Genomic DNA, 17,806 nt, shown 5'->3' on the forward strand with positions numbered 1-17,806 from the left:
GAAGGTCACTTCCACCTTATCCATCTAACACAGAGTTCATCTAAGCAATAACTGCCAACACATGTTTTTGACTCATGACCAAAGCTTTCTAGCTGAGAGACGGGGTGTGTTCTGAGAGCTTTGTAAACTAACCATCACCAGCTTCAGTTCAGTTCTTGAACCAACATCATCCTGAGGAGACGGGACGGCCGCCCTGACCCTCTGCCAAGCTGTTCTGTCACGCCGACAAGAATAGCTAAGAATAAACGTAACTGTAACCAGATGACGAAAACTCTTCCCGGAGTTATTGATTTCTGAGTTAAGTTAAGACAAGACATTTCTAAACAGTTAAGCCAAACGCTCGACACTGTGTACCCGGCGACATCTCTGGACCAGAGGGTCGGTTCTCTCGCGTCTTCTCTGCCAGACCGAGTACCCTGGATGAAACACCATCCTCCTGACCTCCAGATCCACAAGAGGGTCTCCTGTTTGGGCGAGGTAGCACACAGAATGCATTTGATGCTGTTTTCTCTAAGTGAAAGACTCAGTTAGCTGCAAAACATCATTTCCATCCAGAACGCTTTTTCTCTCTCTGAAAGAAATCTTCTGAGAATTCCATTCACGCATCCAAACTCTTAATTTCCAATTTAGCTTCCATCCAGCCACAGGTTTGTCCTTTTAAAACAAGTTTAATATCAAAGCTGTTAAAAATTGTCATTAAATTGTCATCCATGAATTGTCGTTCAAATCTTTAAGTTTAAAATTGTTAGTAATAAAATTTCATCATTTTTAAACTTGCCTCATTATTGAATTGAAAACACAGAAGGGTATGATATTTCTGGTTATTGAAAAACAAAGATTCCTAGCTTCTGATTCAAAATAAACGTTTGCTATTAAATTTAATTATCTTAAACTAAACATTAATCTCTGGATTAAAAATAGACTAAGTGAATTGGGATATGAGTTTCTATTGATTATATAAGTATCTTGGATATTTATACATGATGTAAGCTCATATGCTGATGTGCTCGGCCATTCTCAGAATCTCCAGCTGAATTGCAACAGTGTTGATTCTAGTGTGTAGATTAATCGCTACAATAGTAATAGATGTTATACAGACATTGTTTGCACATAAACACAACCGGTATAATACATTTTGATGTTAATTAAAAGGGCAAGATCATTTGACAGATCTGTTCTCCATTTACAGGAAAGAGGAGTCCTGCAGCATCACATGGAACAACTTATTCTGATGAGATCAGGAACAGCTCTTTATAACGATGCTGCATAGCTGCGTGCTACTGTTTTATTACAAGATACAAATCTAGAAACTTCATTGAATCCTGGAAAAAAAAAACATATTTTTATAAGATGTTGTACAAGATAAGTTAAAAAGGCTGTTTTCAACCCCGCCAATTTTATTTTTCAAAATGCAGATGCACAAAAAGTCAAACAGGTCAAATTTTATATCCGACTGAGTTGCTCTTTAATCAGTGTTTCCTATAGCTTTAAATGAGGACACTCCTTACATTCCACAGCTTCTTAAATTGCAGTTTTGCTCATTGTTTTTATTGACATTTAGATGGGTTCAATGTACTATATATTATTACTCTTTTTGACAGTTTCATGCCTTCTCAGCATCAGTTGTGATATGTGTGAATTCTGTAATCTGTCAAGTTTTTGAAAGTTTTTTCATGCTTTCTTTGGTAAAATGATGGACTGTGTTTTCTGTTGCAGGAGCAAAAGGATTTTGCTCTGCAAACATGTACACTTATATAGAATTGCTTGCCAGGTTATTAAATTAACATATTTGTATCCTTAAAGATAACATTTGGGTTTTAGCGTACATTTTTTACTCAAGTAAGCTGATTTAAACCACTCGTGGGCAGATTCGCTTGGTTTCTAACTAAATTAACCCAAGCTTAACTCTGTCCTATCCACAGCTGACTGTGCAGCTCTGTAAACACAATTTGTTGTTTTTAAGGAGACAATTTGAGTTTGTTCTGTGTGAATTTGAATGAAATCTTAAGTACTGACAAACTTTGGATTCTTCATTTTCCCATTTTTGATTATTGAATGTATAAAAACCTGTTTTAAGAGTCAACCACAAAAGGGCAGGTTTGCTGTGGGGCTTGGCTCACTTCAGCTTAAGCATTTCTGGTTTAAAGGTGTTTACTCACTTCCTGTGGGCGAGGTTTCCACCAGACCTAAAACCAGAGTTTCAGCCACTATGTGGAGACATAGAAAGGTTCAACTGTGGAGTGTTGGAGTCATTTCTATTATTGAAGGTCAGCTTTAAAGTACATTTGTTATGATCAAGTGCCTGTTGGATGATGGTTTGTGGATGGAAAAAAGTGCAATGCAGAATAAAAAAGTGAGTAAAAACCATGTTTTTCTCTCTTTGTGGGATTATAATCACTTTCATTAGTGTCTGTAAAGTTAACTTGATAAAGATACTGACTTTAATATATAACAGCCATTCAGTAATGTTGAATCTCTAAACATGTTCTTTGCAAATATTTTATCCAATGGAAAAAATACAAGGTCAAACAACAGCAAGTAAAAGCACTTTTCACTTTACAGAGAGTTAATAACAGCATTCATGACCAAAATAGTAGCTTATGGGGAGAAAAAAGTCTCAAAAGATCTGTGTGTATGTATCTAGATTTGTGCGTGAGTATCAAGATTAATTAACCATTTATTAGTCATGGCTCACAAACACATATGTCTAAATAAAAAAAATTGAGATTATAAAAAATTAAATGTTGGTCTATCTTTTATAAATATAGGATCCTGAGATACTATATTGTTCCACAGAAAAACATATTTGGCCTGTCAACACAAGTTTAGACTAAATCCAAAGGAAATTTGGATTTCCCAGCTTCTACCCAGCATTCAAACGCACCATGTACGCACAAATTAGTCAGGTGTGAAGAGAGTCTCAAAGAGATTTTTGTGCTTGTAAACTGATCTGTGTGTAATGTAGTTTTGTCCGTGTTTACCAGGTGATTTGTGTGTGTGTATTCAATGATTTGTATGTGTAGGAGCTGAAGTTACACACAAAAATGTAAACACAAGTTACAAATCAAGAGTTACACACACACAAATTTAGATACACATGCACAAATCTAGATATGCACATACAGAACTTTTGAGATTTTTTTCTCCCCATAGAGCGGGTTGACCAGGGCAGCTGTGGCTACATAGTAGCACATCACCATCAGTGTGTGAATGGATGAATGATACTGCAGTGTAAAGCGCTTTGGAGTCCTCTGCCACTGAAAGGCGCTACACAAGTGCAGGTCATTTATCATCATTTATTATCCATAGACAACATTTGTGTTAAAACATGATAACTTCTTGTCAAAATGTGCTGAAGTCAACCCCCGTTTCGTTGTGTACACACTAAAAGGAAGTTCGTAAAGGCAGAGGATGTTGAGAAAATATTTGCACCTATAAATTGCATTAGATGTGTCATCATTTTGATTTCCCCACTTCTGCTTTTTCTTTAACACACTTGTTTCCCTCCACCTGAAAACAGGACCTTTCCAGTAGTTGATATCTGCATGAAGATGGGACATACTTTGCTTCTTGAGCTGCTGTTGTTCTGTAAGTATGTTGAAATGAATTTAGAAGATCAAGAAAAATTTACTGAAAATGACAAAATTTTGATAAGAATTTTAATAGTATATTTCTGACCGTGAAGTGTATGAAAATGATCACTGTCTTAAAAAATCCACAATTAGATCTCAGATTTTTATTTATAAATTTTTGTCCTTTCACCAGCTGTTTGATAAGATATTTTATCCTCATCCCTAATTTATTTATTTTATTATGTTAAGGCCCATTAACACTTTGGTCAGCTTGCCCTGGGTGGCATGGAGACACCACCATGCAGCCAGAAATAGTTTATACAGCCTTCTCAGGCATGTGCCCATATGTGTGGACAATGGGCCCTGCTAGTGGCAGGGGTGTGGACATTGGGCTCTGCTAGTGGCAGGGAGAAGTCCATGATGTCCTTCCCTAAGCACCACAAATTAGTACACATGAAACACACACCTTCCTACTCTTCTCACTGAGTAGCAACAAAGCAAGGTCATAATCAGTCCTTGTTCCACGAACACTCATCGCACACCATCAATCCTCACGCTGCAGCTCGGTCTGAAGAACAGTCAAAGAAAACATTTACCTCACTGCTTCTAGATTGCTAATGAATCTTACATGTAGGAAGCCGCCACTGGCTGATTCTACTCATACCAATCAGAGACCACAACAAACAGCAGGGAAGCAGGGCAGAAAAAAATGGTCGTCTCCACACAAACAATGCACAGATAACGGCAAAGTAATGTAATCGCAAAGACCCCAGCCGGCCCAGACCAAACTTACCCGAGTGTAAATGTACCTTACCTTTGCATTAATTTTACAATACTGTGTCTAGGTGGCTAGGGTACCTGGGGTAACATATGGGGGCTTGTCCAGGATTTTATTACCTTTATCTTTATTTAGGCGCATGATCTAGGTGTTTTTCAGTGCTCGTGAATGAACAGTGATAAGGCAACACTGTTTCCCGCATCTCCTTCCTTCTGATTGACAATGGAATTACAACTGTGGTAATCAACCCTGCCACAGCCTGCTGTAGCTAGCACTAACAATGAGCTAATGTTAACACAAACCAACTGACACTAAATAAGCCATGAAAAAAAGATCCTGACTTTTAGACAAAAAATATTATTACTTACAAGTGCTCTGATCAGACCATACCTAACACAACATGCCACCTAGCTCCTGGTGCAATCTACTGTCATCTCCCGCCTCGATTACTGCAATGACCTTCTAACTGGTCTTCCAGGCTGTACTGAGACCTCTTCAAATGGTCCAGAACGCAGCGGCGCGTCTGGTCTTCAATCAGCCAAAAAGAGCACACGTCACCCCTCTGTTCATTAAGCTCCACTGGCTACCGCTAGCAGCACAAATCAAATTCAAATTACGAACACTAGCATACAAAGTATGAGATGGTACGGCTCCCATCTACCTGAATCTTCTTGTAAAGGCTTACGTCTCGGCCCGGCTGCTGCGGTCATCACAGGATCGTCGGCTAGCAGTGCCTACACCATGCTCAGGATAATCCAGACTCTTCTTATGCATCGTTCCACAAATGTGGAATGATCTACCAAGCACTACTAGAACAGGGGCATCCTTTTCAATTTTCAAGAAACTCCTGAAGACCCTGCTCTTCAGAGAGCATCTTCGTAACTAGCACCTTGCCTGCACCCTTCCCCCTCTCTACTGTCCACTCCTTGTTCCCTCCCCTCCATGATTGATGACAAATTGTTGTTGTTATTGTTGTTGTTAGACTCAAGGGCAACATGCCAATTATCACAATGGTACACCCCTACAGTGGGCTCAGCTAGGAAGGTGAGGAGGGGGCAACATAAAATGGACGAGTCTAACGTAAGTTCGCCCTAAAGAGGGGAAAAAAGGCATGACAAAGCAAAACCAAACTCAAATTGTCCTTGTCTTCAAGTGTTTATTAAAATGGGCTGGAAATCCAAGGGGGGGGGGGGGGGGGGGGGGTCGCTGCAAAACCGTCACCTAGAAATTAAACCAATTTAAGATTACCACATTAACTGAGAACGTCCAGGCACCGAAAATCCTAAAATTACTCTCCTTTATTAAAAGGGGACTGGAAATCCACAAAGGGCAAAACCCCCACCAGGTAATTAACCAAGGTTTGTCTAAAGGACAAACCAAACTAAGATTACCAAATTAAATGAAATTGTCCAAACTTCAAAAATCCTACCTACTCTCTCGCTAGCAGTAAGCACAAAACTGCAAAAGGTTTAGACTGGGCCAAGAACCGCAAGGGAAGAGAACATCAGTTGCTGCTGCAACCTACAAACAATTTCTTTTCCTTGATGAGCTCCAGCTGGCTGCTTTTGAAGGGCCAGCTGATGAGGTAAAACGACCCAGCTGGCGTGCCTGCTGCCCTGGTGCTGTCCATGGTCCTGGATGAAAGCTGGTTGTTTCCCAAGGGCAGCTGTCCAAGGTGCTGCACTGCTGAACAGGGAAACGGCACACCCTGGGCCAAGGAAGCGCTGCACACACACTGGGGCTCCAAAACGGCGGTGGCCGTAACACACCTGTAAGTCGCTTTGGACAAAAGCGTCTGCTAAATACATGAACACATCAACACAAGTGCAGTAGCAACAAAGCCATGTCAGCATCAGTCCTTGATTTTGCATCCTCCGTCAGCTCCCCCAATGAGTGCAGTGCTACCGAATATACTGGTGAACCATTTCCAGGAAATAGAAGTGAGCCACGTCACAGCTGAGCTTCAGATGGAGTCTTATTCCTGATATTTGGACATCTCACCTCAGATTGCATAACAGCAATGCGACCCAACCACTCGTTTGCAATGTTGATGTTTTTTCTACACAAATAACACAAGACTGGAACATTCTGCCATGTAGGGGAATTGCTAATGCTAAAGGTTAGCTTCTACCAGCTGAGATGTTCTCTGCTGTTTCCTGGGGAACCCTGGTCCATCGAGGGCCGCTCTCCAGCACATTTTATTTTCAACCCTGCTTCAACACACCTGATTTCAATCAGCAGGTGATTAGCAGGCTTCTACAGAGCTTGAAGAGCTGCAAAACAGGTGAATCAACCACTGAATCAGAAGTGTTGGAGCAAAAACATGCAGGAAACCAGCCCTCGAGGACCAGGGTTCCCCACTCCTGTGTTTTTCAAACAAAGCTACCTTGCCTCGCCTTGTACTCTTTTTGAATAAGGTGGCAGTGTTTCATGGTTAATACTCTGTTGTGATTCTCACAGGAAGTTAAAAATGTAACTAGAATAAAATTGTCTTAGTCTGGGCTTGTGCTAAAGAATAAATTATGTAATTGTTATCTACACATAATTTTTTTGAAGTTTTAATATTTCCACTTTCATTGCAGTTTCAGTCTTCCACAATGGAATCCCTCAAGGTTTGCTTTTAAATACATTTATTGCATCATTTTTAAAACAAATGTTTATTGTAAATCTATAATTGAATTTGACTTTTTTAAGTATTTAAACCACAACTTGCACAGGTGCTCCATATTGTAACCTTTATGTTGTGTTCTAGAGGCTGTACTGACCTTAGAGCCCAACGTTTTGACTTTTTTTGATGGAGAATCTGTGACCTTCATATGTGACATGAATGAAGGAAAAAACTCTGCCTGGAAGTACAGAATTGACAAGAATGGTCAACAACATATTCCCTATAATTCACACCAAAGCTACAGTATAGATGTTCTACATACATATGACAGTGGTAATTATCGATGCTGTGGTCGACAGCAGCTTTTATATAAATGCAGTAACACTGTCTTCATAACTGTATCAGGTGAGTCCTCAGTGTTTTATTAGCATTACTACATTTACTCACATTATTGTAAAACTGTATCTTTTGAGCCAATTAGATTGGAACATAAGTTTGTATAAATGATCTAATATTGATATAAATATGAGAAATTAAATGTTAAAAGTAAAACATCACATGACTCATACTGGAGCTACAGATGAAAACAAACCTCAAAGTCTGATTTTACTGAACATTCTCTATTTTTTTCATTACTTGTCATCTTGCAAAATCTGTTGAATTAATGTAAGTTTTCCATTTGTAATAAAAAGCACAACGACTTGCAGCCAGAGTGACATCAGGTCCAACCACCATACCAGTAGGAGGTCATGTGACTCTGAGCTGCTCTGTGGAGAGTTCTGCTGACTGGAGATACCAGTGGTTCAGACAGATCTCAGACTCTAATGAAGCTGATGTTACACCAAATAATAATGAAGAAAACCGAGTTATCAATGTAACACGAGGAGGAATTTATCGGTGTAGAGGACAGAGAGGAAATCCAGTATTCTACACTGATTTTAGTTATGAGATCAGGATCCATGTAACCTGTGAGTTCTATCATCTTCAAAACAAACATTCCTTGTTATGATTTCTGCGACATAATGTTTCTGTTTCTTTTCTAATGGAATCAGTTTCCAACAAACCTGTTGTGTCACGAGAACCAGCGTGGCCTCAGCTTTTCAGTGGTGAGAAGATCAGTCTGACATGTGTGGTTTATGGAGGAAAAACCATCAAGTGGACGTGTGAATGGAAAAGACAGAAATCAGTTCTACACCAGACCAACGGGAAACAGTGGAGCTTCACTGTCTCTGAGCTCAGCAGTGGAGACTACAGGTGTCTGTGTAGACGCAGAGATGACTTGTATTCTTCTACAAAGTGGAGTGAAACCATCACATTGTCAGTTTTACGTGAGTATTTTTTTCTATGTGTTATGGAAATTTCATATTTCATTGCTTTAATCCTGTTAACAAATGTCCTGAAGCATTCTCACACTCAGACACACCCACACACTGTTCTTCACACACACACACACACACACACACACACACACACACACACACACACACACACACACACACACACACACACACACACACACACACACATTCTTGTCTCACTCATACACACACTGTCTCTCTCCCTCACACAATGACCTCACTCCCATTCTTATCTTTCTGTTTAAATAAAGTCCGTGACCAGATGTTCGGGGCATTTTGCCTCGTGCATATGCCACAGTTATAACTGGTTGACTTGTTGTCTCATTGTCTCCTTCTCTCTTCGACTACAGGAAATGGGTTATTTATAAACATATTGATACAATCCCTAACACTGTGTTTTGGCTCAGTTATAAAACTAAAGGCATTCCAAGTGAGATGCGCCGAGCAGGGATCGGTATTCTTGTTGTCTGGGCTTTACCCACAGTGTATGAGAGCCCTAGAGGTCGGCCGATATTGGTTTTTCTATTGCCGAATACCCATGTCTATCTTGTTGTAGCTCAGGAGGTAGAATGGGTTGCAGGTTTAATCCCGACTCTGACCTGAGAATGCTGCTGTTGTGTTCTTGAGCAAGACACCTAACCCCCCTTGTCTGCTGGTGGTGGTCAGAGGGACCGGTGGCACCTGTGATCAGCAGCCTCACCTTTGTCAGTGCACCCCAGGGCAGCTGTGGCTAGGGCAGTGAATGACTGATTGTGTTGTTAAGCACCTTGGGGGGGGGGGGGGTTAGTACCCTAAGAAGGTGCTATACAAATATAGGTCATTTACCATTTGTTTTCATGCAAAAATGTCACAGATAACATCAGTTTGTTTGCAAAATTTCGGAAGCTGAATGAATTTCTGAACTTCGAATTTAACTGTTAAATCTTAATTATGTGCACTGCTCAGTGTTAAAATCAGACATCTAACTAAAGTTTATCAAACAAGTAAGTAACCTGACCAAACATTAAATATTGAAAACTGGTAAAGAAAAATACATTTTAGTTAGAAATAACCTTAGAGTGTTTATGAAAGCATACATTATTCAGGAACGTAGAAAATACACTTCAATTAATTCTGCAGAAGCACCGTGCTCCCTGGGGATGTGACTGACTTTAAATTGGCTTTACTAAGGAGGAAAATGATGCCCCTGTTTGAGGTAGACTGATGGTCGTCTTTAGCCTCTTCTGTTCTCTAATAATTGTAATGGTTTAATTTACATGTTATTTAATGAGCCATAAGACATAAGATTCCATAGTTAAAATGAAATCCACCTTATGGATCTGTGGGTACTGTTTAACCAGAAGATTAGAACTTTTTATTGCAGGGATTATGTAACCACTTCGTATTAATTCAGAGACAACAGAAGAGAGAGTCAAGTTTTAAGAGTTTAAAGATTTATTACTAAACAAATTAAAACTGGACTAACTTTAACACTAAATGTATGGTGTAACTAAGGTGAGTGAGACGGAGAATGGTGTAATGTGGAATATTGCTCAGAACCAGCAAATCTGAAGAAACGATTAGTTCTGGTGGGAAGTGAAGGTGATGTCAGCCAGGTTAGTGAGCCGCCCCTGAAACATAGTTGACCTCAGGTATGACTTGATCAAGTTTTGAAAAGCTCCTCTCAGCTGGAGCCACAGTGACTGACAGAGCAGTCCAAAAGATGGGGTAGATCTCCAATAGATCTTTATCATTATCCATAATATTTTAGAATTGCCTCTGAAATTGTAATTTAAACTGACATAAAACAACTGTAGACTACCAAAAATGCCAACTTTTACAGAACAAATCATGTAAAAATAATCAGTGCAGCCATCTGCAATAAATAAACAGGATAGTTAGTGGTGACTGGGGAGTTTTCTTCTGCTTGTAGAGTTGTTTTATTATTATGTGAACATGATCAACATGTGTTTGTTGTTGTCCAGGCAGGCCACAGGCTGCAGCGAGCATTTAACAAATCCTAGTTTGAATCAGTAAAAAATGATTCAAGGAATTTTTTCAAACCGTTCGAATATTTGTTTCAATATTTCAGCCCTGTTAGCTCTGTTAGCAATTAGTTGACCGAATGTAACCGTTAAAATCCCAGTTAATTGGTTATAAAAATTGAAAACATGCATCATGAGAGGTACATACCTTTATCTTTCTCCTCTTTTTTCTTTTTTTTTTTTCCTGAATGGGGCACCTGGTGGTTTTAGCCTTTTTATGTTCATCTCTTCTGTTTGGCTCTTGACTCAATAAGTTTCCTTTAGTCAGGACTAAACAATTTGACCTTGATGGGGGGGGGGGGGGGGGACCACAAAATCGTTTTGTTTTTTCCTTTTTTATTTGGTCATTTCACACAATTCAGAAAAACCTGAAAGAATGATAGGCCTGTGTTTATGATATTATGAATGAAATGTGCGTTAAATGGAAGAGCATCAAGATGTGATTGACTTTAGCCATGTTAATACAGTTGATTCAGCCCCTACCCGCTCATTTCATTTGGGAAGACCCAGAGGTGAACCCCCCCCCGCCCCCCCCCCCCTTCTTCATACACACACGGTGCACCTGAACCCTCTCAGTCAGCAGGAGCGCCTGCAGCTGCAGGGGGCGCCAACTTGCTGTTTCCAATCCAGACACTGTGATATGACAGATAGAATAGAAAACCTCGGTGCGGCGCAGATTTCTTTCTTTTTTTATTTTTTACTCAGCGCTTGTGCGCCCCTTTTCTGTCATGAAAAAATGCTGCCCCGGGCAACTGCCCTGTCTGCCCGTGCCTAAAACCGCTACTGCTATCTGATATATGCATTAGTTCATCAAATGTACGTGCTTTACAAATATTAGATGTATTTTAATTAAACAACTTTTTTTCTCTAAAATTGATTTCAAGAGAAGTTTAAAACAATCTTCCTCTTCTTGTTCAGATCAGTGATGAAAACATCTGAGGATAAAAATGAACCAGTTATTCAAAGTGGATGAGACCTGATGTTTGATTGTGAGATCATCTCTCTCCAACAGCTACAACTCAGCCTGTCCTCTCTGTGTTTCCATCATGGCTGAGTCCTGGAGCCTCAGTGACTCTGAGCTGTGAGGCTCCATCTGCAGGATGGACATTCTTCTGGTATGAAGCTGTTCCTGATCCATCAAGCAGGTCCTACAGCTATAATCTGCTGCCTGGTAGCACCAAGGGGACTAGAGAGAACTACTTCATCATTCGTGGACAGAAACAAACAGCAGGATACGTGTGCAGAGCAGCAAGAGGAGAACCAGAGATTTACTCTGGTTACAGTGAAACAAATGTGTTTTGGTCTGCAGGTCAGTTTGTTTCTGTCTGTTCTCTCAGTGAGTAGAAGTTATGGTTTGCTTAGATTTGTTGCCATTTTTAGTCTAAAAAGTTAGTTGTTTGTCTGACATGATAAAATCATGAATTTTATTTATGTTCTAAACCTTTTTTAACTAATGAGCTCTAATTATGTTTACTTGACTGAAGATGTTAGGTTCAACAAGACGGTGGATGTCAGAAAAGAGCAGAAGTTTAAGTAGGAAATGGAATAAATCGCTGCTGCATTCAGATGTACTCTGAGGAGGGAGCATTTGCTCGCAGCCAGAGGTCACATTATCCATTTTTAAAATAATGACATATAGACGTTTGATTCTAGGGATGTCCCAATCAGTTTATATATTTTTTGCCTCAGAGTTTGAGTAATTTGATTTTGAGCATCTATCAATACTGAGTCCCGATCCGATAAGTAAAAAGCAAGCCAGGAAACAAATCCAGGATTTTACTTATTTTTTATTGAATTAACTTTATTTGAACATTTAACAACGCTGTTAACAAGAGCACTTCTGTGATGTAGCTTGATCAATAAACACAAATTCTTAACTTTGGAATGTAGTGCAACAGCTAATATAAAAAAGCATAACATTTTATTTATTCATTTACAGAACACCTTCCACAATCTTTAGCAGAAGCCCAAGGTGCTGAACACAATAAGCAAATAAAACCAATATAAACAGAATATAAAACAGCATAAACACATGAGAACAATTGTTAAACAATTTAAATAAAGACAAAATTGCAGTCCCCAGTGGTGAATGGACATAGTAATGAGCCTTCTGACGTGACAAACATCTGGAAGGAAGGCGCCAGCCTAACAGTCAAAGGTAGACCGTTGCACAAAGTTGGAGCAAGGACCGCAAATGCACGATCTCCCCTAGATTTGCCTCTGGAATGAGGGACCACCAGTAATTCCTAGCGACCAGGTCAACAAAAAGCACCTCAACTCAAAACACCTGGCAGGGGCCTACTCTGCCTTGGCCCCCAAAATGCCTTGATACGGCCCTGATTGAGTTGAAGATGATCTGAATTGTAAAATGGTTAGCACAGACAGAAAATAGTGGGGAGGGTTTTGGGAACAGCGCTGTTAAAAAGTAAAGTTTAACCACTGGTCCCTCGTAGTTGGGCCTTTTGATAGAACAAAAACGTGTTGAGTTTGGCAGTCAACTACTGAGCAGCTCACACGTGAGACTCGTTTCTTCATTTTCTGTCCTCCAATTTGTCATGGTGGGTGGCAGTTTCTTGACCCACGACACGCAGAATCACAACACTGAGAACTGGTGAGTACGTAAAAAACGTCTTTATTATTAGATGAAGAGTAACGGGAAAAACGGGAACAGACGACGTGCAGGCTGGCAGCAAGATTCCAGGAGGAGATTCTGAGGAGGGAGACAGAGTGAGTATTTGGTGGGAATGACGGGATAATCTTAAGAAGGGAGCTTACGGAGAGTAGGTAGTGGTGAGAGGCTGAGGAAGGGCTAGGTCAGGTCCGGGTGAGTAGGAAGGCTCCAGAAGGTGAAGCAACCGTTGAACCAGAGGGGAGGTAGGAGCAGAGGTTTGGTGTGAGCAGGTGAGCGGCTGAGAGCGGGCGGCCTGGGGAGGAGACAGCGTGATCTGGTTTGCAGGAGTCCAAGCTGGTTATGGAGATGGTGGGTTGTGGAGCGAAGCCTGGAGCAGTGCAGGGAAGAGTATTCAAGGTTTTCTGGCAACAGGAAATCCAGAAAAATTTATAAGATCAAACAAGCGCACAGGAACTAGAAAAACACGGGATCGAGACAGGTAAAAGGCTAGGGCTAGAGCTAGAGCTAGAGCTAGAGCTAGAGCTAGAGCTAGAGCTAGAGCTAGAGCTAGAGCTAGAGCTAGAGCTAGAGCTAGAGCTAGAGCTAGAGCTACCCAAAAAGAGTAATCATCCGGCGAAGTGAAGTGTCACACTGCTCCTTAAATCCCCTGGACCTTGATGACAGGATTAGTTGCAGCTGGAGACTCTCAGACACGCCCACCTGAAACAATGCTCAGAGGAAAACAGGGTTACGTGCAGGAGGCTCACCACGGACCGTGACACAATTGGATGGTCCAAGCTACGTCATGCCACCTTGTTTTACCAGCACATTAAATCCTCGGTGATCTGCACACAATCATACTTTATAATTTTATTTTTATTTTATGCAAACACTGGCTGACAGAGGAGAAATGGATTTGGTTTGAGAAAATATTTAATTCCATTTTCAAGGCAAACTTTTCTAGAAAAGCCGAATATCATTAAGCAGCTTGTTGATAGACATCCGTCACTAAAGTTTTTCTGGCCCCTCCCACCCTCGGTGCACTCTACGAACATCCTGCTGCTATGAAAGGATACATAGACCAAATCCAGACCTTTGTGCGTTGAACAAGACCTCTGTAATACCATATTACTATTTGTATTACACTGGTGGCTTATACTTGTAACGTCAGCGGTGGATTTAGTTGGTAAACCTGCACTGAAAGCCCAGGTACCAAACTACAGCCAGCCACTGCTTTAGGGCGGTGCGACGGTAGCACAGGAGTTAAGTGCTCGCCCCCTAATCGCAAGGTTGCAGGTTCAAGCCCCTCTCAGTCTGTCGTTGTCGTGTCCTTTGGCAAGACACTTAACCCCCCTTGCCTGGTGCTGGTGGTGGTCGGAGAGACCGGTGGCACCAGTAAACGGCAGACTCGCCTCTGTCAGTGTGGCCCAGGGCAGCTGTGGCTAAGATGTAGCTCATCCCCACCAGGGTGTGAATGTGTGTGAATGGGTGAATGACTGATTGTGTTGTAAAGCGCCTTGGGGGGTTCTGGGACTCTAGAAGGTGCTATGTCAAATACAGACCATTTAGGATCATAAAACTGTTCATCCAGGTACTCATTACAGAAAAGCCATTTTATTGTTACGGTACAGAGCCTAAATGAGTGACTTTCTGTTTTAATAGGACACGTTCCAGCCGTGTCTCTCTCGGTGAGCCCTGACAGGGCTCAACACTTCGCTTGTGAGTCTGTCGCGCTGAGCTGTGAAGGAACGTCTGCTGAGTGGAGAGTGATGATGGCTACTGAAGGAGGAGTCCTGCGTGAACTCTGTGGCTGGAAAAAAACGAAGAGCTCACCGTGTACCAGTAACATTACCTGGCTTCATAGCAGAAAGCACTGGTGTGAGACTGGATCTGGAGATTTCAGCGATGCTGTCAACATCACTGGACAGCGTATGTTTTCCTTTAAAAAAACTTTTTCTGTTAACTTCATTTCATTTTTTGTGCATATGTCATACTTAGAGAACACATGTTTAAATCTTTGCTTTTACACAAAGTTGCTAAACCAATTTATTTGCGTTTTACGTTTTGAGAGTGGTGATGTCATAGTCTGGCCTAGTCTGGCCTAGAAATCTAGACGGACACTTCCCAAAGCAAAATAGATTTTGCTCCACATGTTAGTCTAGCCATGCTCCATTGGGCTGAGCAGTATTGTGTTTTGTCAATCACAGCACTTTATTGGCTTGGTGGGCGGGATGATGCGGCGGTGCAGAGTAAGATGGCGACGGCTCATTTGAAGCGGCTTTAGCATCAACTTTGCACTATTTAGACTTGGGCCTATCTTTGAGTCAAGCACAAATAGAGGTACTTAACTCATTTATTTAGAAAAAGGACGTTTTTGCATCTTCTTTGATGCTGTATGGCAGACTGCCCCATTGACCGACATCCGTAGCAGTGTGTATGTCACATTGTTCATTGTCCAACAGCGTGTGAATATAGTTTGAAAGACAACCGTAGAGTCCACCCCACGACTGAGCTCTTTCTCCATCGTGGGCCGTGGCCAGATTATATATTCACATATACGGGATGACTTGCCAGACTAGTCGGAGTCTGTTTAACCGACTCAAAGCATGTGCGACAGTCCAAACGATGTCAAACATATCTGCTCTGGTCAAAAAGCCCACCAGCACCTCACTTCTTGAGGCTCTTGATCATCAAAGTGTTCTTGGATGCTTCGTTCCTGTGTGGTGTGCTGGCTGCTTGGCAGCAGACAAAAAGAGTCTCCAGAGGGTCACTAGAACAGCAGAAAAGGTAATCAACTCAGTTTTTAACTTGCCTGACATGTGAGGAGGCCAACCACTTTCTTTAAGCAGGATAAAAGGGGCCTGAAGACAACAAATATTCTATTCTATTCTATTCTAACCTTCCTGCTGATGTCTTTGAACATGTCATCCAGCTGTTAGTCTCCTCATAGTTGGATTATTGTAATTCCCTCTATCTGGGTCTGGACCATTACTCCCTTGGCGTTGTCAATTATTTCAAAATGCATCAGCACACCTGCTGAGTGGCACAAGAGGACAGGAATACCTAACCCAAGTCCATACGCTCTAGCTCCCAGGCCCTCTTAAATGTTCCACGAGCTTCTCTGAGTGGGCTGGTGACCATGCCTTCTCTGTGGCCAGACCTATATAATGGAATAACCTGCTCTTGCACAGAAAGACTGCACATACCCATGAGCATTTTAAATTTCTAGACACATAGTTTAATATGTCTTTTAATGTGAGTTGGCTTGGGCATTTGAGTTTTAGGCCAGTTTTAGTTTATTTGTTCTTACTATTTTTCTGTCTCTTGATTTATTTGAATGACTGCTCTCATTTGTGTTTTGTTGCACAGCACTTTGGGGCAGTGAGCTGTTAAAAATGTGCTATAGGAATAAACTTGACCTTGACCTTTCATGCCACCAGCTTGCTATGGTTTGTCTAAAGTGCAAGGCCAGCTGATCTCCGATGTAAAGCTTCATCTTCTCTGACTGTTTTCCAGCTGATCCTGATGGTTTGATCCTTGAGAGTCCGCTCCATCCTGTGTCTGAGGGAGATCCTGTTACTCTGAGCTGCAGACTGAGAGAACAAAAACTGCATTCTGATGTGTTTTTCTATCACAACAACAAACGTCTCCAACAAGACAGCAGAGGGGAGCTGAAGATCTCTGCTGTGTCAAAGTCAGACGAAGGTTTCTACAAGTGTGAGCATTCAGGAGAGGAGTCACCAGAGAGCTGGATGTCAGTCAGAGGTCAGCAGGATTAAAACACTTGATGCTTTTATTCAGGAAGTGATTTTGTTGTTTTAGAGGAACAAAGAAAACACTGAGTGTGTTTATGTGCTGGAGGGTTTGCTGAGCTCGTATGATGATCTGGAAACAGAGATGATGTCATAAAACCTGCATATTACTGATTATTTTATTATTTATAATATTTATTATTTACAGTATCTGAGTCCTGTCCTGTCAGTTCTCCATCTGCTGTTCTGTTGGTGGTTGGACCAGTTGTTGGACTCATCCTCATTATTCTCCTGCTCTTGTTGTGGCGCTGCAGACACTCTAAAGGTGAGACCTTCTGCTGATCCTGGATCAGATTGTTCATCTAAAACTCTTTCATTAATCAAACACACAGAAACATTTTGATGTTATAAAACAAACAGCAGCAGGAGGATTTCAACAATAAAATAAATTAACCATAAATGTCTTTTTTTACAGATTTGTGCTGCAGGTTGGTAAAAAAAATTCTGATTTATTTAATCTCCAACATATTTAGCATCTGAATGTTATTAATACTTTTTATTATATTTACATATAATAATATATTTTATTTATTATATTTTAGATTGATTCAGACAGAGAGCAGCAGTCAGAGCTCTGACACAAACCATGGAGCCGACCAGACTGAAAGTCACACCTACAGCTCTCCGCTACACGGTCTGATCTCTAATTTATTCAGATTTTCTTTATCTCTTTTTTTTTTTTTACTGCTTGATGTTTCTTTTTCTGGAATGCTTAAAAAAATCTATGAATATAAGTAAAAAAAAAACAAACACTCAGAATGAAAATGATTATTCTTGATAGAGAAATGGATTCTTTTCAAACCATCTACATCTTTGAAAATTCTACACATCTGGTAAAAGTGTGCTAGTCGGACTGAGCTAAAACTTTGTTGCTGTGGCCGCCAGAAAAAAAACATGTCAATGCAGATTTAAAGAAAAACCTTAACTATGAAACACTTTTGATTATCAGTTATTGGCTACTTGTTTATTACTTTTATAAAAACAAAACCTTATTATTATTATTTTGTTTATATGTATTAATTTATATATGTATTTATTTATTT

General features: G+C 40.7%; 1 non-coding gene across 1 annotated transcript; it reads left to right on the forward strand.

The window, feature by feature from the left end:
- The first annotated feature begins 2,198 nt into the window (after nucleotides 1-2,198).
- On the forward strand, nucleotides 2,199-17,087 carry LOC107395308 (Fc receptor-like protein 5). The gene is made up of 10 exons (XR_011519057.1): nucleotides 2,199-2,353; nucleotides 3,521-3,588; nucleotides 6,933-6,962; nucleotides 7,103-7,363; nucleotides 7,651-7,926; nucleotides 8,011-8,286; nucleotides 11,353-11,649; nucleotides 14,614-14,880; nucleotides 16,468-16,716; nucleotides 16,912-17,087. It is a non-coding gene; the product is annotated as an Fc receptor-like protein 5 (transcript).
- The last annotated feature ends 719 nt before the right edge of the window (nucleotides 17,088-17,806 follow it).

This window comes from Nothobranchius furzeri, chromosome 2 (assembly GCF_043380555.1).
Source record: "Nothobranchius furzeri strain GRZ-AD chromosome 2, NfurGRZ-RIMD1, whole genome shotgun sequence".
In the NCBI taxonomy this organism is placed as follows: domain Eukaryota; kingdom Metazoa; phylum Chordata; class Actinopteri; order Cyprinodontiformes; family Nothobranchiidae; genus Nothobranchius; species Nothobranchius furzeri.